The sequence below is a fragment of the Malaclemys terrapin genome, chromosome 4 (genome assembly GCF_027887155.1).
Source record: "Malaclemys terrapin pileata isolate rMalTer1 chromosome 4, rMalTer1.hap1, whole genome shotgun sequence".
NCBI lineage: Eukaryota > Metazoa > Chordata > Testudines > Emydidae > Malaclemys > Malaclemys terrapin.
The window spans coordinates 105,859,142-105,885,862 of record NC_071508.1 but is presented as its reverse complement, the minus strand read 5'-3'; the positions used below and the strand labels follow the sequence as shown (position 1 = coordinate 105,885,862).

Below are 26,721 nucleotides of genomic sequence, written 5' to 3'. Positions count from 1 at the left end.
TTCCTTCTGTAAGCCACGATCACTATTGTGTCTGAATGGAGTTTGAGCTAGCTGATTTTCACTGGTGTCCTTATTTAATCCAGACAACACTGTCTACATTCCATGAGGAGACTAGCGTTATAAGGTGCCCCTGATCACCTTTCAGAGGAAGGTGACAGGACTGAAACCAGTGGCACTCCCAAGGATAGGGTCCTCAGGGCGCCCGGGAAGCTAGAAGAAGCTATGATCCATGGTGCTGAAAGCTATCAATATAGTAGAATCAGCATGGGCAACTGACCTTTGTTCATAGCCAGGATGAAGTCATTAATCAATGCCACATAAGCCAGGTCCAGTCCTTAAGACTGAATGGACAGCATCTAAGAGACTGGAAGAAGTCAGACGCTAATGGAGCTAGCTTCCAGAAAGGGACATTTGAGATGGGAAGACTTGGAGCAACAATTTCTTGAAAAATAGCCAGATCACCAATAGCTTAGGAGTTGTTAGTAACCTGCTGTCTTCCAGGGTAGCCACCATAGTCTGTCAGCAGTGAAAAGGAGTCCCCCACTGGCTTTTATCAATCATGAGGGAAAGGAATCCAGCTTTCAAAATTAAGGACAATTGGGGCTTGGGCATGGAGGCTGGGAATGGGAGGCATAAATGTCTCCTTTCACAGCAATTGTTGGAAGTGATGCTTTTGAAAACAGAGCTGGTAATAGAGTCCAGGCATCATTTGCAGCTGCTTTAATTGCTTCTGGACAAATAGAACTCTAAAGGAGCAGAACAGAAGTCCAAAATCCTTCTAATGAGCAATATCAGATCATCCATTATTGTTGGTAGATTATATGCCCCATGCCAGTGGTCTCCAAAGTGGGGTGTGCGCACCCCAGGGGATCCTTGGGGGTGCGCGGCAGGCGTTTTTTTTTGCCCCGGCAGTTTGGGCAGAAGTCCGAGCGGCTTTTTTTTTTTTTTTTTTGCTCTGGCAAAAATGGTGGCGCGGCAGGGGATGCGTGCTCAAAATTTTTTTACTGATAGGGGTGCGCGATCCAAAAAGTTTGGAGACCACTGCTCCATGCTACTGTAACTAATGCTTGCAGTGTGGTTCTCTTTCCCACTCTAGTGGCTGGACCAAACAAAGGTTACAAGTCTGCTGACTTTGAGCTACTACGCCTGGGTCTTTAAGTGCAGGAAATACAGCCTCAGACTTTTAGTTCCAAATATGCCATGTTGGATGCCTGCTGCCAACAATCCATTGAGGGCCATTGTATTACACTATATTCACAACATACTGATGCTTGAGAAGTTGTAGTGTACCTATGCAATTGAACTCCCCACCTACAGGACCTAGTTGAGACTTGACAAGGAGGCACCACATCAATAAATTAGCAGTCAAAGCCTCCCTCAGTTTTAAAGAAGTTAAACCTCTCCGACCAGCTTTGGACAAGACAATTTGCCCATAGTTGTGTGTATATGATGGCGAGACATGTGACGCAGAAAGGAAGGCCCTGGCCCACGTGGAGTCGAGGACCGCCCCTATGAACTCTAACCATTGCACTAGTATGAAGGTGCATACCACCCAGGTCGTGACAGGCCCAGGTTGTGACAGGTAGAATGCACCAGATCCAGACTTCTCTACACTTGATCCAGCAATCTGCCCTTGATGAGCCAATCATCAAGATAAGGATAGAACTGGACCCCTCGGTGTCTCAGGTAAGTGGCTAATGGGGCTATACATTTTGTGAATACCCGCGGGGCTGATGAGAGACCAAAGGGCAGCGCTGTGAATTGGAAATGACGCTGGCCCACCATAAAATGGAGAAACCGTCTGTGTCTTTGGAGGATGAAAATAAGCGTATTTCAAGTCGAGAGTGGCGTGCCAGTCTCCCGGATCCAGGGAGAGAATGACGGAGGCCAGGGATACCATGTGGAACTTCAACTTCTTGCAATATTTGTTGAGTCGCTGCAGGTCCAGAATAGGTCTTAGGCCTCCTTTTGCTTTTGGGATTAGAAAATAGTTGGAAGAGAACCCTTTTCCCCTCATTTCCTGAGGGACCTCCTCCACTGCTCCCAGCTGCATGAGGTGTCCGACCTCATGAACGAGCAGTTGCTTGTGAGAAGGGTCCCTGAAGAGGGACAGAAAAGGGAGGTGGGAAGGGTGTGTGTCCGAGAATTGCAGGGTGTAGCCCATATGTACAATTTCTAGCACCCAACTGTCCAAGATGACCCGCAACCAGGTCGAATGGTAAGGACAAAGACGGTTGAGGAAAGAACAAGGAGGATCTGGGGAGGTGACTGGGGCGTCGCTCTTGAGCTCACCCTCAAAATGAGCACTTCTGGCTCCTGTGATGTTTCACTGGACCGGGTTGCACGGGTGAGTGGGAGGAGGAAGGGCTGCAATGACAAAAATTCGTATCCCTATCCCTTCTCCTTGGAGTTTTGGGGTGGAGACTCATTCTTCCATCCTAGCATGAGATTGTGCTTTGTGCACTGAGCCCCGTGCCGCTGGTGCCATCTGATGCTTTTCTGAAGCGGGGACTGACGATTGGTGCAAAGGGGGCATCAGCATAACTGGCATGCCCCAGGCACTCCAATAGGGCCATTGCGCTGGCCCTGCTGCAATGACGGCATCGTGGAGGCGGATGCAGTGTCAAGTTGCCATGGTCTTTTCGGCGGGGGCGGCCAGATCTGCTTTCTCGCCAACTGAGGCATATGCAGACCCAGTGAGCGGAGGGTGGCCCGCGTGTCCTTCAACGCATGCAGCCTCACATCCATCTGCTCTGCAAAAAGTCCAACCCCTTCAAATGGGAGGTCCTGGATTGAGCAATGGTCTCAAGTTGCAGTGGGGGAGGTCTAGGTTGGATATTAGGAAACACTATTTCACTAGGAGGGTGGTGAAGCACTGGAATGGGTTACCTAGGGAGGTGGTGGAATCTCCTTCCTTAGAGATTTTTAAGGCCCGCTTGACAAAGCCCTGGCTGGGATGATTTAGTTGGGAATTGGTCCTGCTTTGAGCAGGGGGTTGGACTAGATGACCTCCTGATGTCCCTTCCAACCCTGATATTCTATGATTCTATGATCTCCTGGGACAGGCCTGTGGTCTGAAGCTAGGAACTGCACCTCATGACCACCACTAAAGCGACCACCTTGGCCACCGAATTGGCTGCATCTCATGCCAATTGGAGGGAACACATTGCCGCTGTAATACTCTCCTCAACAAGGGTCTCGAATTCTTGGGCCGAGTCCTGGGGCAGGGAATCCTTGAACTTATAGAAAGAGTCCCATAAGTTAAAGTTGTATCTCCCCAAAAGAGCCTGGTGGTTTGTGACCCTGAACTGAAGGCTGGCCATAGAATACATTTTCCTTCCGAAAACATCCAGCCTCTTGGCCTCTTTATTTTTGGGGATAGGACTGGATTGCCCTTGTCTGTTTTTTTCGTTGGCCGCAGAAACGACCAAAGATCCCGGGGGCGGATAGGTGTACAAGTATTAGAACCCCTTGGCCAGGACGAAATACTTCTTTTCCGCCCTCTTGGAGGTGGGCGGGATTGAAGATGGGACTTGCCAGAAGACTTTGGCAATCTTTAGGACCCCATTATGCACCAGAAGAGCGACATGTGCGGGGGTTGATGCGGAGAGCCCATTAAACAAGGTTTCCGATTGCTCCACCATTTCCTCCACCTCCAGGCCTAAGTTCGTGGCCACCCTTCAGAGCACGGCCTGGTGCTCCCTAAAATCATCCGGTGGGATAGCATGAGACAGCCACACAACAGCCTCATCTGGAGAGGATGAGGACGATTAGATCACCGGGGGAGGGCTGGGGCATCATTCCCCATGGGGGAAGGGAGTTTTGGGGTGGAGACTCGCTCTTCCATCCTAGTGTCTGACTGTGCTTTGTGCACCGAGCCCGGTGCTGCTGGTGCCGTCTGATGCTTTTCTGAAGCGGCGACTGACGATTGGTGCAAAGGGGGCATCGGCATAACCGGCATGCCCCAGGCACTCCAATAGGGCCATTGCACAGGCCGCTTGTCCTGCTGCCATGATGGCACTGTGGAGGTGGATGCAGAGTCAGGAACCCAGTTGCACTGGTGCTGCCTCAGAGAGGGGCTGAACTCCCTTTCTGTGCCAGAGGAATCCCCCTCCGGTAACCACGGGGGAGCCATTGATGCCTGAATCTGGCAGCTAACCATCGTCGTGGGTGAACGGTACCTTGAATAAGCGGATCGGTGCTGGGAGTAGGGAGATTGGCACCATGTTGGAGAACCTTCCCACGGTTTAGGCGATGGTGATCTGTCATGGAGATGGTCGGCAGGAGGATGACTGTGTGGGCCATACGGTGACTGGTGTCTCCCTCTGTCAAATCTCATCGAGAGGGCGGAAACTGGGAGTGCGGTGCTGGTGATCTGAAGCAGCAAACTGGTGACTTGGGCTGATGTGGAGACCTGGGGTGCGGCAACAGAGTGCCCTGCCTTGGCTCTGGGGACCAGCGGCATTCACTTGCCTTCTGTGAGGTTTTCACGGCTGGCTTGTCCTCGTAGGGAGCCTTTGCCGGTTCCATCATAACACATGGTGCCAGCTGCACTAAGAGAGTCATTTGCTCTCTGGGTGCCAGGAGGGGCTGGGAAGGTGTTGGCTCTGCCATGAGTCTGGGTCCCCTACTGCTCCCGGGAGTCGGTGGCAGATCACTCGGGGGGTAGGAGGCCGCCACATAGAGGATGCACCCTCATGTAGCTTTGGGCTAGGTGGGCAGCCTGAACAGGGTCCTTTACCTGATGCCCCTTGGTCTTTCTTGCTCAATGCCAGTTCACACTTCTTCAGTTTCTTCTTAGGCACTGGCAAAGGGGAGCGGTGCCAGATAGAGCTCGATGCCAGGGGTGCACTGCGCACCAAGGCTGAAGTCTGGCTGGGATGGCTCCGAGGCCAGGCGGAGAGCAGCCTCCATGAGAAGGGCCCTTAAATGGATGTTGCACTCCTTCTGGGATGAAAGTTATTACAAATGTGACACTTTTCTTTTACATGCAATTCCCCCAAGCACTTCAGGCAGCTGCTATGGGGGTTGCTAACAGGCACAGGCCTGTTGCAGTCAGCGCAGGTCTTAAAACCCGGAGACTGGGACATGCCCCGCCTGAGGCAAAGTCCCCGCGGGGACCCTAACTGCTACCTACAGTGCTAAACAACTACTTCACTAGCTAACTATTACAAATAACTATTTACAACACTGAAACATGAAGAAAAGGAGAAAACCGTTGACCACTTGCTAGGCAAGGGAAAGGAGCTCCAACCAACCACCACGGGCAGTAAGAAGGAACTGTGAGGGTGTAGTGCCAGCGGCCCCTAATATACCACCACATGAGCGCAGCACTCCTGAGGGTGCCACAGCCGACCTTATAGATACTGCTAAGGCAAAAATCTCTGACAACTGTGCACGTGGGCACACAAACACCTAGAATGGAATCGACATGAGCAAGCACTCAAAGAAGAAAAGGAGTTATAGGCATCTGTGGAAGGATCATGTGTATTTAATTAATAATTAAATCAGAAAGGCTAAGGCACAAAACGAGTAATACCTAACAAAGGACATAATAGGCAATACGAAGAGATTCTTTAAATACAATGGGAGCAAGAGAAAGATGAAGGAAAGCGTAAGTCCTCTAGTGGGGAAGGAGAGCTAATAACTCATGACGTCAAAAATGCTGAGGTGTTTAATGCCTATTTTGCTTCAGTCTTCACTAAAAAGGTTAATGTGTGTGGTCAATACAATTAATATTAACAACTAGGGTGAAGGAACACAAGGCAGGGAAAGAATAGATTAAATAATATTTAGGTAAGTCTGATATATTCAAGTCGGCAGGGCCTGATGAAATTCATCCTAGGGTATTTAAGGAACTAATTGAAGTAATCTCAGAACCTTTAGCAATTAACTTTGAGAACTCACGGAGGACAGATGAGGTCCCAGAGGACTGGAGAAGCACAAACATTGTACTTATCTTTAAAAAGGGGAACAAAGAGGACCCAGTACATTGGACTAGTCAGCCTAACTTTGATATCTGGAAAGATACTGGAACAAATTATTAAGCAATTGATCTGTAAGCACCTAGAGTATAACAGGGTTAAAGGAATACTTGGCATGAATTTGTCAAGAACAAATCATGCCAATCCAACCTAATTTTGTTCTTTGACAGGGTTACTGGCTTAGTAGACAGGGGAAGATGTAGACATGATATATCTTGATTTTAATAAGGCTTTTGACACAGTCCCACATGACATTTTCGTAAGCAAGCAAAGGAAATGTGGTCTAGATAAAAGATAACATCTGGTTGAAAGACCATACTCAGAGAGTAGTTATCAATGGCTCACTGCCAAACTGGGAGAACATATCTAGTGGGGTTCCACAGGGGGGAGTCTTAGAACTGGTACTATTCGACATTTTCATTATGACTTGGATAATGGAGTAGAAAGTATGCTTATAAAATCTGTTGATGACATAAAGCTGTGAGGAGTTGGGAGCATTCTGGAGGACAGGAGTAGAATTCATAACAACCTTGACAAATTGGAGAATTAGTCTGAAATCAACAAGATGAAATTCAATAAAGACAAGGGCAAAGTGTTTCACTAAGGAAGGAAAACTCAAAATGCACAAACACAAAATGGGGAATAACTGGCGAGGCAGTGGTTCTGCTGAAAAGCATTGGGGGTTATAGTGGATCACAAATTGAATATGAGACAATAATGTGATGCAGCTGCAGAAAAGGCTAATATAATTCTGGGTTGTATCAACAGAAATGTAATATGTAAGACAGAGGAGGTAGTTGTCCCACTCAGCTCAGCACTGTGGAGGCATCAGTTGGAGTACTTTCTCCAATTTGGGGTGCCACACTTTAGGAAAGATGTGGACAAACTGGAGAGAGTCCAGAGAAGAGCAACAAAAATGGTAAAAGGTTAAAAAAACTGGGCATATTTACTCTTGAGAAAAGAAGACGAGGGAGGATCTGATAACAGTCTTCAAATATGTTACGAGGCTGTAATAAAAAGGACTGTGATCAATTATTCTCCAGGTCCACTGAAGGTATAACAAGAAGTAATGGGCTTAATCTGCAGCAAGTGAGATTTAGACTAGATATTAGGAAATTTTTTCTAAATATAAGTCTATTTAAGCTCTGGAACAGGCTTCCAAAGGAGACTGACCGCTCCGCAACTTATGTGGGGTTCAGGGTGGGGTGGAGGAGCCATTGTCCAGCTTGTTAGGGGAAGGGACATAGCGCTTTACAGACAGAGAAGATGTGAGTGAGAGGCTCAGGAGCCGCTCCAAAAGTAGAGTGGGTCAGCATGGCGTGGTTTACATTTGTTGTATGATAATATACTGAACATAGCTAAGTCCCAGGGAGACATTTTTTTAGGTTCAGCAAAATCAGATCTTTTCCCCATATTTATATATATATAATACACACACAGAGAGAGAGACAGAGACAGAGACAGACATCTATTAGGTTCTGTTCAATGTTATTCCTTCTTTTAGTAAAACAATCATTTATACAATAGACAGTCTGAATTAAAATAATCCATCAGTGCATCATAGTTTGGTTCCAGGCAGTAATAAAAAGGCGAGAGTTCCAAGGCAATAATAAGCTAATGGTACTGTAAGAGTTCCATTGTTTCAATTGATACTCATATAGTTACTCAGTTAGATGTCTTTATCAAAGGTGAAGCTGTCAAAATTTCCATGAAACCTACGTTAGTAAAAAAAAGCGTGGTAGCTGCTGAGATAATGGTGGTCAAGAAATGTGGTCAAGAAATGGTGGTCAAGCAAGTTATTTTTTCATTTATAAAATAATTCTGCTATTCATAGGAAACGGACCCATATTCTGCCTCCATTTATAGTGAATAGCATCATATTCTGCAGATAGTCCCACTGACTTCAATGGGAGTAATACACACAAGCATTCTGCTATTTGTGAGTAAGGGTAGCAGAATCTGGCTCATGAACTTCACCCTGAAACTGACTCAGCCATATGTCACTCTAGCAATGGATAGGAGTTACTATAAAACCAGAGCGGGGCTCTTGGTCTGAACCTCTAGTTATTGTGGCCAACCATTGCTTTCAGTAGGAAAGAATAAAATATCTTTCTCCCTCTCCTCCAGGTACTATTACAGTAACAAAAAGACATTCCCAGTAATGGACAGATTTGTTACTGGTTTCTCCTAAGCCACATTTGCAGAGCATTTTGGATTTCTGTTTTTTCTCCCTTAACTTCTGAAAAGTAAGGTAGCCCCATTGGCTTAAAGTTAAACGTGTGTTTAAGTCCTTTGCTGGACTAGGTCCTAAGTATGTTGGAATAAGAAGAAGGTCTTTGAGGACTAAATGTAAACAAGCTTAAGAATTTCTAATGACAATTGCCCAGACATAACTAAAACCACTTTTTCCCAGTGCCTGTAGTTATTCCAACAGCCCAGGATGAATTACTTGCAGATAGGTTTTAAAACAGAAACAAAACTCTTCTGAGGAAATTCCCTAGACTCACAGGGGTATCTGCAGAAACCAATGGGAGGGAGATGGCCCTCCGAAGGTATCAGTGACTCAACTTTAGCAGCTACTGCTTCTCTTTTGACAAAAGAATTACAAAATGTAGAGGCAAACATTTTTAAAAGTTCGAACTCCAAGTTAAATCAGTCTGGGAGTGTTTAGCTACTATGAGATAATGGCCTACCTCGAATGGATTAGAGGCTGGATAAAACATGATTCGGTAACACAACCTGGAACCAAAATGCAGGATCAACAATAAACATAAACTTAGTTCAAAAAGAGGATGGAGCTGCAAATTAAAACTGTCTTTTCAGAAGAATAAACTGACTTTTTAAATTCAGGGCAATACATCTGGCACAAAATAAGGGAAAAAATGAAAACTATTCTGAAATATATCCATTTTAATAAAATGTGTCCGTTATACTGACAGAGATGTTAGTAGCAACCTTGTCTTTAAATAATGTGCTAGATTTCAAGAAGAAAATCTTCATACCTAGTGAAAATCTTTTTTATCCTAATACAAAATCCTTTCCAAACACCAGATCAAATGTAGTCATTTTTCTCAGAGGCACATGGAATCTCTGGGTGACTCAATATCTATTCCACTCGTGGATACTATTTCTAAAAGCACCTCATGTTTCTTCTTTCGGGCCCCTATTCTGCAAAGCACAGCATTGTGCTTCATTGGGGTCTAGATCACAATTCCACACAGACTGGTTAATCGCAATTGATTAGCCAGACAGAGAAACTCTGTGATAATTCAGGAGCGTAGAGTTTTCAGGCTTGACTCTTCTCTCACTTACAGTGGTGTCAATCAGGAGTAATCACACTGGAGTCAATGGAGTAACACTGGTATAAAATTAAAGTGAGAAGAGAACCAGGCCTATATTAATTCCATGTATGAGACGTGCAATTATAACGTAGCGAACAAAATTTCTTGCTTCTCAACGAAGCATTAAAAGTAGACGCATATACTTCCACAGACATATCACTGTAAATTTCAATAGGAGAGGTAACCACTACTTTATGACCCTGACTAGCTCACAAACGTCTTACAAGATAAAACTTGTAAACAAATGCAAAGTTTTTCTTAATTTGAGATGCTGTGTGCTCTGAAAAGAGAATGTAGTGATAAAAAAAAATTCCTTTAACTCTGAAAACCTTTCTCTGGATTTTGTTAATTACATATTCCTACAGTTGTGACCAGGAATAAGTTGTACTCAACTTTTTCCCCCACCTACATAGCTGAAATAATTATCTGAATTTCAGAGAGAAGATAAAATGATATTCAATAATTGTGATAAGCTTCAATGAAGTCTATTGAACGGTTAGAAATGCATATTTCGGTCTTCCCTTTTTGTCCTATTTTTAGTGTGGCTTTTATAATCAATATGATTTTTATGGTTAAAAGTGTAGGGGTGGATGGGCAGGCCAGATTCTTACCTGTTGTAAATTAGCATAGCTTCATTGACTTCACTTGTGCTATGCCAATTTACACCAGCTGAAGATCTGACTCATATATTTTATTATATAAAATGAAGTGATACTGGCGGGAACAATGTCTGTTAATTTTTGCTCACACGGTATTAGGTTACTATGCTACGTACTCGCATATTTTTGGATATAACGGAATAAAAACAATGTAATTAACAATGCACTGTGATGTATTTGGGATGCAGTCAATTGAAGAGCTTGACCCAAGACCTTTTGCTGCCATAAATATTCTCTAGAGTGAAGGTTCTTCTGTACTTTATTAAAAGCTAAAAAGAATAATACAACATCCCTTAGGATCATATATAGACGTTCAAACCTAATGGAACTTTAGTAGTACGTGGGAAAAGCAACTGGAAGAAAGAAATAGTACTTCCTTGTTCATATAGCTTTATAACTTTAAGTACAGCCTCACCTTAGAGAAAGTGATCTGTTTAGCATGGATCAAGAGGGATGGATTACTAAGGGCATGGCTACACTTGCAGATGTAGAGTGCTTTGAGTTAAACCAGCCTTCATAGAGAGCGCAGTAGGGAAAGCACTGCAATCTGTCCACACTGACAGCTTCAAGCGCATTAGCGTAGTCACATTTGCGGCACTTGCAGCGGCATTGGGAGTGGTGCATTATGGGCAGCTATCCCAGCATGCAAGTGACTGCAACGTGCTTTTAAAATAGGAGGGGTGGAGTGGTGTGCGACAGGGAGTGTGTTGTATGTGGGGGGAGAGAGTGGGTTTTTGGGGGGCTGAGAGCATGTCAGCATGCTGTCTTGTAAGTTCAGACAGCAGCAGACCTCCCCTTACCCCCCGCCTCTCTCTCTCTCATTCCACAGTAACAGCTTGCACGCTGGCTGTCAGAAACGGAGCTTTGAAAGGGCATTTCTGCATTCCTACAGGAGTTCAAAACAATGACAAGAGTGGCCACTTGACTTACTGGGATTATGGGATGTTTCCGGAGGCGGATCAGAGCCTAGTAACGCAACAGCTCGTTCACATTGATGCCCGGGCGTTGTAGCCAAGGCGCAGCAAATGTTATTCCACTCGCCGAGGTGGAGTACCAGCAGCACTGTAGCCACGGAGTCAGAGCGCTCTAAGTGCCTTGCCAGCGTGGACGGGTAGTGAGCTAGTGTGCCTGGGGCTCCTTTATTGCGCTGTAACTCGCAAGTGTAGCCAAGCCCTAAGACAGAACTTACCCGTTTTATCTGTATTAGAATTACAGCTAAAATGGTAAGACATGGGTAATTCACTTTCTTTTGCCCTCTCTCTTTTCTGAATGCTTTATATTGAAATACTCACTTTATTTTAACAAGAAGATAAACTCTATTTTCCCCTCTAATTTGAGGTCTAGTTAGAAATGATAAATGCACTTCATAAAATCATGCCTTTAAGAGAAATATTATTGTTGATGTTATTAACAACACTTTAAATAAAAGTACATAATTGCTAAACTACAATGAAATCCCCAAGGTGGAAACCAGTTACAGTCACATTAGTTCCAAACAACTAACATTTTTATAGTACTGCCTAAATTAATTAATAATTATTGGATACTTATTTTGAAGGATTGCCATTTTTATTTACATAGTTACAGAGTAGAGGCTGTAGTCAGTAATCCTTTAAATATCATTCATACTTAAACCAGAAGAATCCATGTCTTATTAAAGTCATAAAACTGTGGGAGACTTATACAACCCTCCTGCCAGACCAGGTTAGCTCCCAACAATTACCACACACCGCAAGAGTTTGGTAGAACAAAATACTGACTAAAAATTCCTTCAAAAATAAAACCAAATACGAACAAAGATTTAGAGGAGAGCAGATAGAAAGCAGTGTGTGTTCACTACTCCTGCTCAGATCTTCCTTTTACACACTCACTCTTGTCTCACAATGTGAACAGATAGCTGCAGTCAAGGAACAGGGTCAAATTTACCCCTAGCATTGTGGCCACTTACACAAGGATTGAATTTTGCTTTGAGGGGAGGCAAGTGGTGAGTGCCCCACTGAGGAACAAGTTGAAAACACCTACCATTGAAGAAACTTACACACAAATAAAGACGAGAGATTTAATCTCCCTTTCCAAGTTTTTTTTTTTTTAAACACCTTCAGCCTGAAACCACTGGACTGGCACCACCCCATTCCCCCAGAACATTCTTTGACCTAAATCTGCCTTTCAAATATAACAGTACTGTGTCAGAAAAGTTGCCTTATTCATTTCAGTAACAGTGCTGGCTGGGAGCTGTAACTTGCTGGTAATACAGAATCTGCTCAAGGTTGGGAGCCAACTGCTGGTGCAACACTGACAGATGCAGGACCCATATGCCCAAGTCTGGATAGGATTCCTGTATCACTGGCATCTGGATGTCAGCTTTTCTTTCCTGGCTCTACTGCTGGCTTTGCTGATAAACCCGATTGTCTGTCTGCTGTGGGTCAACCTGCTGCTGCCCTGTAGTCATGTTTCTTGGATCGTAAGCAGTTTCTCTCCATTAAGGAGTACTGTATAAACAGAGTATGCCTCCCTTAAAGCTTTCATATGCCACTAAACATCTAACTCAAACATGTCAGCTATTTCTGGCGAATTAGGCACAGAGGATGAAGTCTTGCAGTTGCAATGAAATGGCAAAATGTTTAAATGTCCATTCAGTTTTCCTGTCTATTTCTCTGGGACACTCACTGATATCATCCATGTTATTCTTTAATTCTAAACAATTTTTATTGCTTGGTGCCCTGCGAGAAATTGATAATAGCAGAAGCTGGGTGCACCACAATTTCTAGAAAAATCTTTAGAAGGGGACACTGTATTAAAATGCTCTATCTGCTAGTACAACTGCAAGGTTTACTTAGAAATTTGCAACCATCACCCTAGTTGGGCATATATTTGAGACTAAAGAAAGCGAGGCCCTCTTTAAAAGAAACCCATGGTTTACCATAGCTACTGCTTTTCCTTTTTACTGCCTTGAAAAACAACATGATTGAACTTTTGCTTTGGGCTGAGAATGCAACTATTACATATTAGGAAGTAAAACAAAACTTCATAAAACCTAGTTACAATAAATCATAAAATGGTATCTGTTAGACAATGCACGGCTGTTTTCCACTCTCGTTCCAAATCTCCAAAATCCCAGCCTCTCCAGGAGGGAAGCCCCATAGGGCCGTTCCCGAACACGGCTTACAGGTGTATACACACTTTGATTCTGCAATGGCAGCTAAAAGTCGCCTTCTACTAAGCCTCCCAGCAGCAGATAATTAATAGTCTAGTTAGGAACAGTCTGTCTGAGAGGTGGGGGGGCCCTGGCAGCATTAGTACCAATTAGGTACTAGCAAGCCCTGGGAGGTACTGGGAGCAGTACAGAACTGTACTGTCACAGGGGAAGCTCGAGTGGCCTACTGTGCAAGGACTAGTCAGGATGCACCATCCTTTTGGAGAACACAGCCTACTCCCCAAGTGTTCCTTGCCTACTTTGCAGGCTGATGCAGAATGGGAATGTGGCCATTTTTCCACCTCCTCTGTGTCCCACTGGTGTGCAAACAGGAGGAGTTCTGTACTCTCCCTAGCAGAGAGACTGGTAACTGCAACTCGTCCTTGCGCATGCCACACGAGGAGCAAGGTTTCTTTTGTTCTCCCAGTGAATACCCTGTAGAATGGTCTGGCGTTTAATGGGCAAATCTGTGTCCAAACAGTGCACATCTAGAACTGACAGATATTAAAATACTATATTGCTTCTGTGGACAGATTTTAAAATAATAAAAAATGGTTGACTGCTAGAAAGGGGACATGGTAGAAATATCATAAGTATTAATATCAGAAGCACCGCTTTCGTTTTCAGGCCTTGGAGCTATGGGTTTAAAAACAAACAAAACCAAAACATTTGTTCAGTTTTTATTCTATATCTCAATGCAATATTGTGTCCTTGAAAAACATTGATTCCTACTTTCTAACTTGAACTTTGTTAACTATTGTTTATGTTTAAGATATTGTGTTTCATCAAAGGCAATATCATACTGTATCTTTGTTTTTGCTTGACTGCATAATTTGTAAAGGATGAAAAACCCTGTCTAGATCATCACCGCCTCAGACATGTAAAAGAAGAAATTAAAAAAAAAAAAAAAAAAAAAAAAGGAACGAAGCCAAGCTCAACAACACATTCTTTCAATGAGTTTATTTAAGATCCCAATTTTTTTGTTCTCAGAGTTAACAGATGGCATATTTTTTATTTCCAGTATTGTCTGCTGATAGCATACTTTATGTACATAAATCAGTGAATTATAAACTGTGATAGACGTTTGATTGTAAAACTTTGATCGTTCTAAATACCAAAGCATTGTGTAAAGCCTTTGAGTTTAAATCTCAAGTAAAGGTTTTTTTGGAGACTATACAGGGAAAATCGTCAAGTCTCTACAGGCCTGGTATACATTAGGTCCCTTCCCAACTTTTTTGTTTTTGGTTTTGTTTTTAATAAAACTATAACATTGGTTTTCAAACTGTGATTCAAGGAGCATTTGCTGGGAGCCTGCGGAGAGCTGGTTGCTCACATGTTGCTGACTCCTCCACAGCTGCTAAACCACATGAGAAGAGAGCTAAAAATACGTTAAATACTTCCTTCATATTTTTTTATGTGAACAACTTCTGTAGTTGCCAACGGTTTGTTATGTGATTGAAAATGACATGGTGGCAAATGGGAGGGGAGATAGCCATATGAAGATTTCTGTATTCAGATATGGTCGCACTACAAAAGAGTGTGAGAATGCTTGAACTATAGGTACCTATGTGAACCCCTGGAGCATTTTCTGTTTCTTAAAATGTGTGCCAAAGAGACATACTTAATCATTTATCTGGTAAAGCAAATATGGTAAAGTCACATAGATTTAAGACCACAATGAACTGTAAGCAATCAGAAGGCAAATTAAAGAAAAAATACTGGATCAAGAATTTATTTAGAGGACCACACAGGAAAGGGTGAAAAATAATGATCAATACATAAAATATGCAATTTAGAAAAGTCTTTGCAACTCACAAAATACAATTTGAGTTCATTCATCTACTACTAAAGGAGTATAATCTTATATCAAGTATGAGGATATGTATAAATAATGCTTTTAAACTATTGGGAGTCACAGGAGAAAATCTTCTCAAACGGTGAAAAGGATATATCCTTATATACAAGAAGAAAAATGATTAATTGGCTAAATGCTATACTCAATTAATGGGTTTAATTCAACTTGACTTGAATTTATGTGACCTCATTAAAGGCTTCCCCAAAGAAAATGTAAAACAACGGATGCACTTAAAAAGTTTCTTCTGTTTTGAAAGTTTTATCAGCTTTAGTAGTATACCCCATTACGTACAGTTCAGGGAATACTGCTAAAGCAGATAGAAACGTTCAAAACACAGACTTTTTTAACTGTGTCTGTTCTTGTTATTAGTAGGAGTTAGCAACTTTAAACAACTTGAGTCACAGCAGAAAGTCGCATAATTTATAGATGTCTGCCCATTTACTTTACAAAACGAGATGTTTGCATTCATGCAAATATTAGACTTTTAAAAGACATGCACTTTCCAAGTCAGGACCAGATTAAGGCATGGGCACAGAGACCTGTGCCCAGATCTCCAGCTCCTGGAATCAGTGTGTGAACAGAATCTCAGTTTTCATGTAAGTTTTTTAAACAATAAGTTTTTAGCCACCGTGGTTGCAAAGAGAAGCATGAAATCATAACCCAAATGTAACAAATTCAATGAAGTATGTCCCTGAATCTGCACACAGCCTGAAACAATAGTTCTGAGAGGTGTGAACTACCCCATGAATTTCAATTGGGTATTAACTCTGAGACCTACTGCTCTGGGTGTCTATTCTGCCACTCAACAGAAGACTGTGACTATGTCTACATTACCACTTATGTTGGCATACTTTATGTCACTCAGGAATGTGAAAAAAACACGCCTCTGAGAGACATAGGTTGTACCAACATAAGCATCGGTGTAGACAGCACTATGTTGATGGGACATAGCTACCACCGCTTGTTGAAGGTGGTTTAATTAAGTTCATAGGAGATCTCTCTCCTGTCGGCATGGAATGGCTACATAAGAGATCTTACTGTGTTGAGGCTGCATCGGTACAGCTGTAAGATCTTGACAGTAAACATAGCCTAGCTGTGTGACAGGAGAAGAGTGCAGCAGACTGCAACTGCCAACAAAGGGGAAGACCCTGCTGCTGCTCCTGCTGGGATAAGAGGACCCACACTGCTGCTCCTGGCCGCCACTCCAGGTCGGGGCAGAATAACAGCACAAGGGCAGAATAATGGAAGTAGAGATATGAAGAGCTCTATGTTGTGTGCCCGGAATCCTGGATTACCTTAATACAGCCCTCTATCAATTGTGTGAACATGCATTTTAGACATGTGAAGAAACAAACAAATGCACATCTTACAAACATTAAAAAGGGGGGGAAAAAGGAAAACTAAGAAGTATGCTTGTACCAATCTAACTCACCATGCACTGATATGCACCAAAAACAGGATATTTGAAAAATTTGTACTAGACCGATTAAAGACCACCTAAAGATTATTTCTAGGTTTCTCTCCACGGAGGGAGACAAATGCCATTGTTTATAGTCACAGTATATAAATAAAAAATATGTTTTCCTTTTAAAAACTTTCTATTCATTTATATAAAATTGAGAGCCTTCTTACCCCCCAGTGCATATGTGAGTGGTGCCAGGAGCCAGGGGAAGAGGTGCGGAAGGGGAGAAAACCCAATGATTTCCAGAAAACAAAACATTTTAATTGTCCCCATCTGGACCTCTATGATCTCCATTCAAGATATGGTTCTTTTCGGAGAACCCATGCATTACTTCAGCTGAAAATAGGGCAAACCCCAAAATCATAGCTGAATGAAGACTCCATTAAATACAGTTTTGTCGATGTAGCAGGGGAAAAAATTCCTCCTTCAACCTCTACAGGCTGCAGAAAGTCCTCCATTTCTGTTAATGACCTATTCCTTCTGTCTGATTCAATACAGCCCACTGGCTATGGAAATGACAACACTCAGCAGGTGACAACAAAACAGTCAACAAACAGTGCTGAGATATGTCATTTTCCTCAAATACTTTCTCAGGAGTGAAATGACACAGTACGATATGCTGTATCCAGCTCAGATCAAATATTTCTTTATTAAACGAAACTACATGTACTATAGTTGCCATATAAAATGCAGGTTTAAGTGTGTTGCTTCAAGCTTCAATTGCAAAACAATTTGATACTTGATTTTTTATATATACATATATATTTCCCCCCTTGGTCTCTTAATACACACCCCCTTGGGCAGCTACTGTTAAGATGCCATATCTTTGACATAGCTTTGCATTGAAAGCATTGCCTTTCTGGAACCAAACTAATGCACTTACTGTCACTGGGACATCTCGGGATATGTAAATTAGCATCTTTCAAGTCTCTGAACACAGGAAGTCCTCTTGTCATGTATTCCAGATCATGGATCTGAGGCCTCAATTTTAAACAACAATGCATGTGCAAAGGTGTTTAGCCTTTTCAGATTCAGAACTAGCCTTTAGTTCCTAGTTCTCTTTAAGAAAATGAAATATATTCAGCCAACTTCTGTTCTAATTTCCAAAATGGCTTCATAGCCTTCAGTGCAGTTGCTCTGGATTTACAGCTGTTTAAGTGATCACAGAACTCAGCTCAGTGAGTACAGTTATGTTTACTCATTATTATATTTGTTTATTACTACTTAAGAAGTGCCTAGACGCCCCATGCCTTTCTCCACCAGTGGAACAGCTGTAGCATTAAAATCAGTACTAGAGATTCGGCTTTTTTTCTGACTGTTTTGTGGCTTCTCTACTAGACGAGTCTCGTGATCAACCCTTGACAGACTCCAATGCAGGTATTAAATACTCATCTCTGGAAAAAAATGAAATACTATGCATCCTTGAATCTAAGGCAGAATTTTGTTACTGGAGGTGTCCTATTTCAATGAAGACATACTGTACAACTGAGATATTGATCTTCTGTAGTTTTCAGAGATCCTACTAACTTTTTCACAACACTACAGGTATTAGTCCCATAGTCCTGCCTTAAAACTGCCCTGATGTGACTTTTGAGCAGTTAATATCTGGAAGTTGATGTCATATGATATTATTTTTTCAGTAGATCATATGGTCTCTCTCTTTTTCTCAACAATGAGCACCCAATACTTCTCTGACCCAGTTGCCCATGATATAATCATATTTCTATTCTTAGAATTTGGAATTTGTATCTGTACAGATTCTTTCCGCCCAGTTGGAAATTGCATTTTCTTCAAATCTGTTTTATTTGTTTTTTTAGGGTTCCCCCCCCCTCCCAGTATGGTACTACTCCCTCTCCTTACGGTGGAATCAGTCTTTCTTGCTGAATTTATACTAATCTAATACTGCAACCCATTCATTATTGTGATCTCATCATTCTTCAGAAAGGCCTATTATGCCTAAACTGTGTTTTGTTACCAGATATTCTAGATTAACTACGTTTGCCTTTAAAGGTTTTTGCATGGGTATAGAGAAGTTTTTAGTTTTTCCTGCCAGTCTATTTTTTTTCCCCCTATGCAACTCCTTTCTCTCACAGTCTGTTACTTTTTGGATTACACCTCTATGAGCTCAACCTATGTCTTCTCTAGCTTCACCCTTGAAAGCTTTGGATATTATTTGAACAAAGGAATGAGTCTGATAACAGTGAATTATGTGTGACAAAGATGAGGGTCCAATTCATAATTAACATGTATAAAGTAGAGGATGTGTCTTTTGAAATCACTCCCCTTTGGAGGCCTATGCCATCTTTAATCCGCTTCTCCAATCTACCTTGTCACCTGTGTATTCCATTTTATCACATAATGCATGCCTCTTAACTGCCAAAACACTGTTAAAGACCATTTCATTGACTAGTTTAAACTACAACAACCCTCATCCCTTGAATTCCATTTTATTTTAACAACTGATATATAACTTTAATCTGCCATGTTGAATGTCAACAGTAATGACTACCCTGCACCTTTAAGCGGGGGTGTGGGTATTTGGCTGGCTGGCTGAAGGGAACAGTGCTTTATGACTGAGAGGGTGTGGGAGGGGGAGAGATGAAAACTACTGAGGTGTTCATTAAAGGAAAGAATGGGGGGCGGTTGGGGACTCCATTCTTATAGCCCACCTAAACCCTCCTATGAGGGGGTGTGGATGGTAAGGTGCCAGCAAAGGATTTGGTTGAGTCCCTGGATGGAAAAAGAGGGGGAGCTGGTGAAAGCTCCCCCCCAGGTAATTATGGAATAAACATGGGGTTACCTGTACTGTATACTTTTATCTGCTGGGTAGTCCCAGACATCTAATAAAGAAGTTGCAACCTGATTAAACCCATGTCAAATGTGTCCTGTCTTTCTTTCGGTATAGCCAGACAATCATTCTACTTCCTCACCCTCCTTTCCTTCAGCAAGTCCAGAACTCTGCCTCAAATGTTTAATAAGTGTGACTAAAACTTTGTACACTTCACCACATTACCTCCCTATGTCATATGCTAACATAGATCTGTGAACAACCTGTCCCCTTAATCCAGTACAACTCTATAAGAAACTGAACTGTCACCTTTTATACTTACATACTGCACCACTGACATCATTAGCAATTGCCATTTCTTGTCCACACATTTCCAAGCCAGCAGTAGACTCTTTTCAGTTAATATCCTTTCTAGACTGGCATAATCATCTATATATTCCAGGACTACCACCTGCTGCTTCCTCACCTTTAGTCTCATGTCACTGTTGCTATCCTAACTGGTGTTGTACAGAGTTCACCTCATTATATAATACTTAAAGTTGTCGAAAATAGTACATGAGAAGAGGAATCTTTTCCCTAAAATTTTACAGCACTCCAACACCTTACTATCTGTTTCTCCTCTCTTCCAGCTCTCAGGTCAGGTAGGACCCTGTGCCCTAATAAGAATCTCTGAGAAGATTGGAAATGTGCCCTGCCACCCGAGCTCCAAGATCACCTATGCACTTGATGCCAATTTATATGTGTTTTTGTATTTAAAATGAATAACCATGAAGTATGTGATATCAATTTTAAACTCCCCAAACTTTTACAATACTTAAACATTTGTGGCTGAACAAAAATTAACTGCTTCTTATTGTCTTATTCAATAATGATCATTCATTCTGTTTTGCCAATTTTAACTCTTAGCAGTCTTCCTACTCATATGGCTAAATATTGCTGCTTGTTTCTACCCAAAGGAAGCATTTTTTGTTTCCAAACTACATTATTAACTATGTGCAACTCCTGTATCATCTTTCATTACCTGAAAAATGTAGAAGACCTGCTCCACTCCCTGACCTTTCCTCTGACTTTAACAGTGAAAAGTCACAGGTTTTGCACAAACTAAACTGGTTACACACCTAATACATGTTTACAATGCATGAAAAACTTTACCAGCATACTCTCCAGTTAATCTGTTACCTTCAAGACATCTTCTTAGTCATGAGAACAAATAAATAGTGTCATTATCTTGTTATACTGTTGGTGATCATTATAAATAAATATCAATATATTTAAAATGTTATAACATATTGTAGTGAGACACTTAATGAACTCTTTCCACCTTTTGAATCTACCATGTTTGATGGATTTCACTGTGCTCCTATTGGTGCAATAACAATGCTGCAAACATAGAAAGAGAAATGGAAGACCACGGCCTATTACCATATGCAGAAAACTCTGGTGATCTGGTAGTTTCTTATAAATTCTATACAGCTTTCTTCCATTGTGTATATAATGGCACATGTTTCTACAACAGGACAAAAGATGTTACATCCTTTGGAAGTCGAGAGGAAATTTTTTCATAACAACAGTTTTCAATTATAATTGCAATAGAACTAGTTAAATGTGAAAAAAACAATCTGACAAATCATTCAATTTATTACTATTCATGCTTCTTTATTATTGATGTTAGTGAGTATTCTGAGAACTCCTGGCCATTCATGAAAGTGTAAATGAATCCTAACAGCTTCACAATATTTAGCCCAAATGAATATTTACCCAAAAATTCATAATATAAGTGTGTTACTCATTATTACTTATTTGTTTTTTCTCCTGTTTAAAATGTCTCAATCAACCAATCAGGAAGTAGAAACAAGACCATAGGTAAAATTTCCCAAAGGACCTTAGTTATACAGGAGGTTAAGTCCCTTTTTCAAAACTGACTTAGATACTTAGGAGCCTCAATCCCATTGTCTTTCAATGAATCTCAACCTCCTAGGTGCCTAAGTCATTTCTGCAAATGGGACTTAGCTGCTTTTGAAAATGTTATCCTATGTGACTTGAGTGAACAACTACACAGTATGAATAACAAAAAGTCAATAGTCACTGTAATTAACTGGCAAAACGTTCACAATCAACCCCCGGTCAAGAAACATTTTGTCCAAACTATTTGGTGAATATTTATTAATAGCAACTACACCCAAATGTATCAGGAATAGTTTTTGAGTGATTTTCAAATAGCAAGGAATGTTAAATTTGCACACGACATTATTCAAAATGAATAACTGGCCAACTCTAAAGATCAGTAACCCAGAGTGTCACAAACTCTACATTAATACTGTTACATACTACTATTACTGTATTGCATTTATTACAAAGACTAATGTTTATATTCACTTTACAAATATAAAAAAACAATAAGGGGCATTTTTCAAAATTGAAAAGATTTTTTCTGGATTATAAGTATGTTTTTTTAAAGCAGGTATTAAAATATTTGATTACAAATGTACCCCTACATTTGGCAACAAACAGAATACATTTAAGAGTCAAGAAAGTACCTTTTATTAGACCCACACAGATTTGTTTGTACTACATTCTCACATACTAGCTGACAAATGGGTTTTCTGGGCACTGTATTTGTGAATCAAAAACAAAACACATATGGCTCTTAGATTCTCCATGAAAATATGTAATTTAATGTAAGTTGTGTAAAATGTTAGCAGCAATGCAGCAGACTTCTTATACCCAAGGGTGGATTTGGGATTTTTTTGAGTTTTTAAATGCAGAAAAGCTGAAGAAAACTCAATGGCCCCAATCCCATGTGAGATCCTGTAGAATGGAGCGAAAGAAGAGTAAACCTCCACTAAGAATTACTTGTGGAAATTTCTCCTTTACCATTCCACCAAAGGATTGGAGTTTCCCTAGCTCAGAAAAGGTCATGGAGCATGCACACAAACACGCCAGATCCCCATCCAATCCACAGGAGACCAGGGACTATCACATAAAGATTCCGCAGCATCACAAGTCCCAACTAGCTCTGATTTGGTCCTTGACAGTGTGGCTCCTTCTAAGCCATGCTGCCAAGGAGTCACTGGACCAGAAACATCATGAAGATGACCCTTAGAGGCAGGAAAGAGGAATTCCCAGCTCTGATGGTGAGGCACAATCTAAAGTGGATTTCTGTTTTTCTGATTTTTTTCAAGGGTGGTATGAGGACAATGTACAAATCCCCCAAGACCACCTTCTGTAAGCCACGAGGAAAGGAGAGAATGCTATTGAGAAAGTAGCTGAGCCCTTTTTCAGCACTGGATGGAGAAATCAGTACAATCCCTCTCTACCTGCAAATCATGGGGGCATGATTCACTGTTATAGTGCTATTAGATGGTCCTGGGGATTGTCACTGGGATTTTGAGCTTGTTCACTGGCTCAAATCCATCTAAGGCCTGTAATGGCCCAAACGTTGGCTAAGTGTTTTGTTTTTTTTTTGACCTACGGAAACTGAGCTGGTGTTCTCAATCCACTTCCTTGTGAACAACTCTACATGACATAAAGCACCATCATAACTGCCACCACGATAAAGTCCACAAATAAAATGAAGATTTAGTGGACATGGAAACTTGAACAGTCTTCTGAGTGAAAGGAATGGTGCATAAAAAATTGAGTAGAAGTACACTGGTAGGACAGTTTGTAGAATCTATCACAACCACTGCCTATGCAATTGTGTATGGTAATTTAATGCACCATTAAAAAACTACAGTTGCTGACCAATCAGTCAGGCACTTTCACCTCACTGACATCAATTTTTAAAAGTTACTGCTCTTATATACAGGAGTACACAGTCAGTAAGAATCACTGCAATTTAGATACAAAGTTGCTGTTATTATTGTTAATGGAATATTTCTTTCCAAATCTTACATTTAAAGCTTACTGCAGAGTGTCTAATACTAAATATATCTACTTTGATAAGAGCTTGGCATAAAAAAAACAATAAAACAAAACACATATTTAAGAACTTATCTAAATTTTTACTAAAAATACTGTAAACTTTACTTTCAATTGTTTTCCAGTTCAAATCCTAAGGTGTGTTCTTTTTTGTTCAAGAAATTTTAAAAGCAACTAATTTAAATATGCAAAATTATCTTGAGTTGTTCATACGTGAACTTAAAAGCCGTGCAACACAGGAAAATTAAGTAATTATGCCTCCAAGTTATTTACTGCAATTAAGCTCATTTATCATATGCAAATTAGTGCAAACTGGTCTCATTAGTTACTAAATTACTCAATATGAGCTGAACAATGTAGCACTCCAGTTTGTAATGAAAAATCCCTGTAGAGGCAAGCAGTATCAATTAAGCTAATTTGCATATGCAAATATATTCACTAACTTTCCCTTTTCTCTATATTTAGTTCTACATTTCCTGATCATTCTTGATTATATAAAGAATATGGGGTCACTGACCCCTTTTCTTAATCCTCAATAGTTAAGATGTTAAAGAAAGTATCAAGAGATGTAAACTGACCATATTCATCTTAACTTTTAAGTCTTGCTTGAACTAAAGTTTGCCAATAAGAGATAACAGAAATCAAAGTTTTTTCATTGAACTTATAATGAAGTAAAAAATACACCACAGAGGTAAAATTTAAGATATTTTTCATTGCAGCCTAACCTCATTATAAAGCTACTCTCATGCATAAGATGAATGTGGAGTATAATGAAGTCTTGCTAATAATTAATGGGCAACTCTAATTATCTGGTTTCTCTTCTATTCAAGGCATTCCCACTATTTCTCCATCCAGGTGTTTTAATTGGATAATGTCTGAAAGCTTCTTTTCTGATTGTGAGGCTACTGCTATAATAATATTTGGGGTATTTCCTTTTTTTTCCATGACCACATTGTGCGTAGTTTCTTTTGGCCATAAACCTACCGTGGGAATCATCTCTTCAGTATGATATACTGCAATTGGCTGTGGCTTGGAAATTTTTGACATGACTGACTGAGAGTACTTGCTTGTAGAATCAAGATTTAAAATGTCGCAAGATGTTGCTCCATTTCAATTTTTATAACATCACTATAAACAAACTATGTACACTTTTTAAATATAGACTATATTGTGGTTCTCGTGTGTCTGTCAATAAATTTTGAAATAACAAAAGTATTAGAAAAAGTCTCTTTAATTTCTGAATTTACCTTTAGCCAGGACTTTAAAATATTAATTATGAAGGGCACTGAACAGATTACCTATTAAGCCAGCTTCCTTAGATCACAGATTCTGAAAAATATGGGTACACCTGCAATACAGTACTTTTTGCAGGTTGGCACATATTTCTCTGTTCATCTCTCTCTCTCAAATAACAGTTACCACAGTATTGCTTTGAATGTCATTTCTAGAAGTACTGCCCACCAAAGCAATATTTGTTAGAGCAGCATTCCACTGGAGGAGACTCTAGTTGGATTTGTGACATCTTACTAGTATTCCGACCTTCTGGAATACTTTTCCAATGACATCACAAGGTGCTTCTACCAATGACATCACAAGGTGATAGTCTGAGATTCCTGCAGCTACTGTATTTCAATGCTTTCCCTATAATCTCTTACTGAGTGTTGTTTTATACGTTTTAGCCTGCTAAAGCGAGACAAGATTTTTAACATATTATGACTAACTTACATCCATTATAAGTTCACTGCGCTCTTTATCCATCATCCACAATCTATTCTCTTTTAAATGTCACCCAAGAACTTTCTTTTATCAATTCTGCTGAAGATTAATGGAAGCAATTTGGAGAGACCAACACCCTCTTTGAAAAGGCCACACCTCAACAGATATTCAATATGGAATTTATGGTGACTCAGACTGAAAACCATCAACTCCAAATGCTGTAGTGATTTTTTGCTATCTGTATGATACCTCTTACATCCCCTAGGTATTAGTTGGGGGGGAAATCCAAAATAAAAAGGAAATCTGCTTTAAGCAGATAAAAAAATGATGAAAGCTTCTTAGTCATTCAATGAATGAAAAATTTACATTCCAAATAGCTAATAAGGTTGTAGTGTGATAGACCTCAAACAACAAAATGAATTTTATGCATATTATAAGGTCAGTATCGACATCTGGACTAAAACTGGACACAAATCAATTTCAATGAGGTTTTATCTGGGTATTACTAGTAATACATATCGTAAAAAGCATACCTTTACGTATACAGTATGTATTTATATATTCATAGCAGCATGCTGACAAATTACACAAACTCAAACATCACAAAACTGCTGCTTATTTATTCTTTTTTTGTATTGTTTTGTTACATCTGTGAGACAGCACAACCGCATTTGTGTCTATTATGCAAAACTCAGTGGTGCACATTTACCATCTTTGGTACAGTAACCATAAGTATTTGCTTACAGCACTAAAACCTTGAACCTAGACCTCTGCCAAGGACATACAAATAATTAAATAACTTCATTCATAATTTTTGCACTTAAGGCAAATTCATTCCAGTGGTAATTTTTACGTTTTGCTAGAATTATCTTTGTTACCATTTTACTTTAGCTAACTGCAAAAAGGTATGAAAACCTGGAGATTATCCATAGCTCCTTTGAAAGCTACAGCTGTGGTAGTACAGAGAAATACCTCTCAATTGTTTCAGATGAAGTGGAATATTTCTCATTATAGTATCCTAACTTGCGTCTCTTGCATATCAAAAGACAATATTCCATGCTGCATACTTGGATTGAGAAGCAGAAATTTCTGCTAAATAACAGCAGTTATTTAGTGCTGCAGTTAGAAAAGACCATATGCACAGCAGGTTTCTTATTTCCATAAGGTTTTTTGTTTGTTTTTTTAGTCTACATTGACAAAACACTGCCCATTTTGTTGCTATTGCCTTTGTTACCTGCTTCTACTCTATCTCTGACAACTAAAACCTAAAAAGTGTTTTGTGGAATCACCAAGCCCTGACAAAACAAAACACATAACATACATGAATGTCTCTATCAGGTCATTTCTGTTCAATCTAATCTTTTTCACATATACCTACTGTACGGTGTCATAAAATGCTTTGGGAAAAATCAAATTATTCTTATCTCATTTACTACTAAGACCTGGAAGACATGCTGTTATTTCTTCTCTATGAAGATTTTTGTAATTTGCACTGTTAGAGTCATGACAATTGTGGGCAGGGGAAGGGAAATGGTGCTTGTAAACTGAAATGAGAAAAGAAATTCTAAATCTGAACAGGACACTTACAAAAATCAAATTATTTACCCAAAATGGTGTTTTATACACACACAGTATATCTGTGAGCAACAGTTACTGCACAGTCCAATATAGCTACATAGTGTGATTCATCTAAATTATTACAGCACAAAGAGTACTTGCCCTCCCTATCTCATTAAATTTCTCTCACTCTAAAAAGAAAAAATTAGAATCTGTACAAAAAAATCTCAAAAACATAAGCCCTG

The 26,721-nt window shown here is 40.4% G+C and overlaps 1 protein-coding gene across 6 annotated transcripts in view; it reads right to left on the bottom strand.

The window, feature by feature from the left end:
• Positions 1-26,721, bottom strand: part of NPAS3 (neuronal PAS domain protein 3) — an 821,267-nt gene that overhangs the window by 379,835 nt on the left and 414,711 nt on the right. The gene's annotated exons all lie outside the window — the stretch shown is intronic.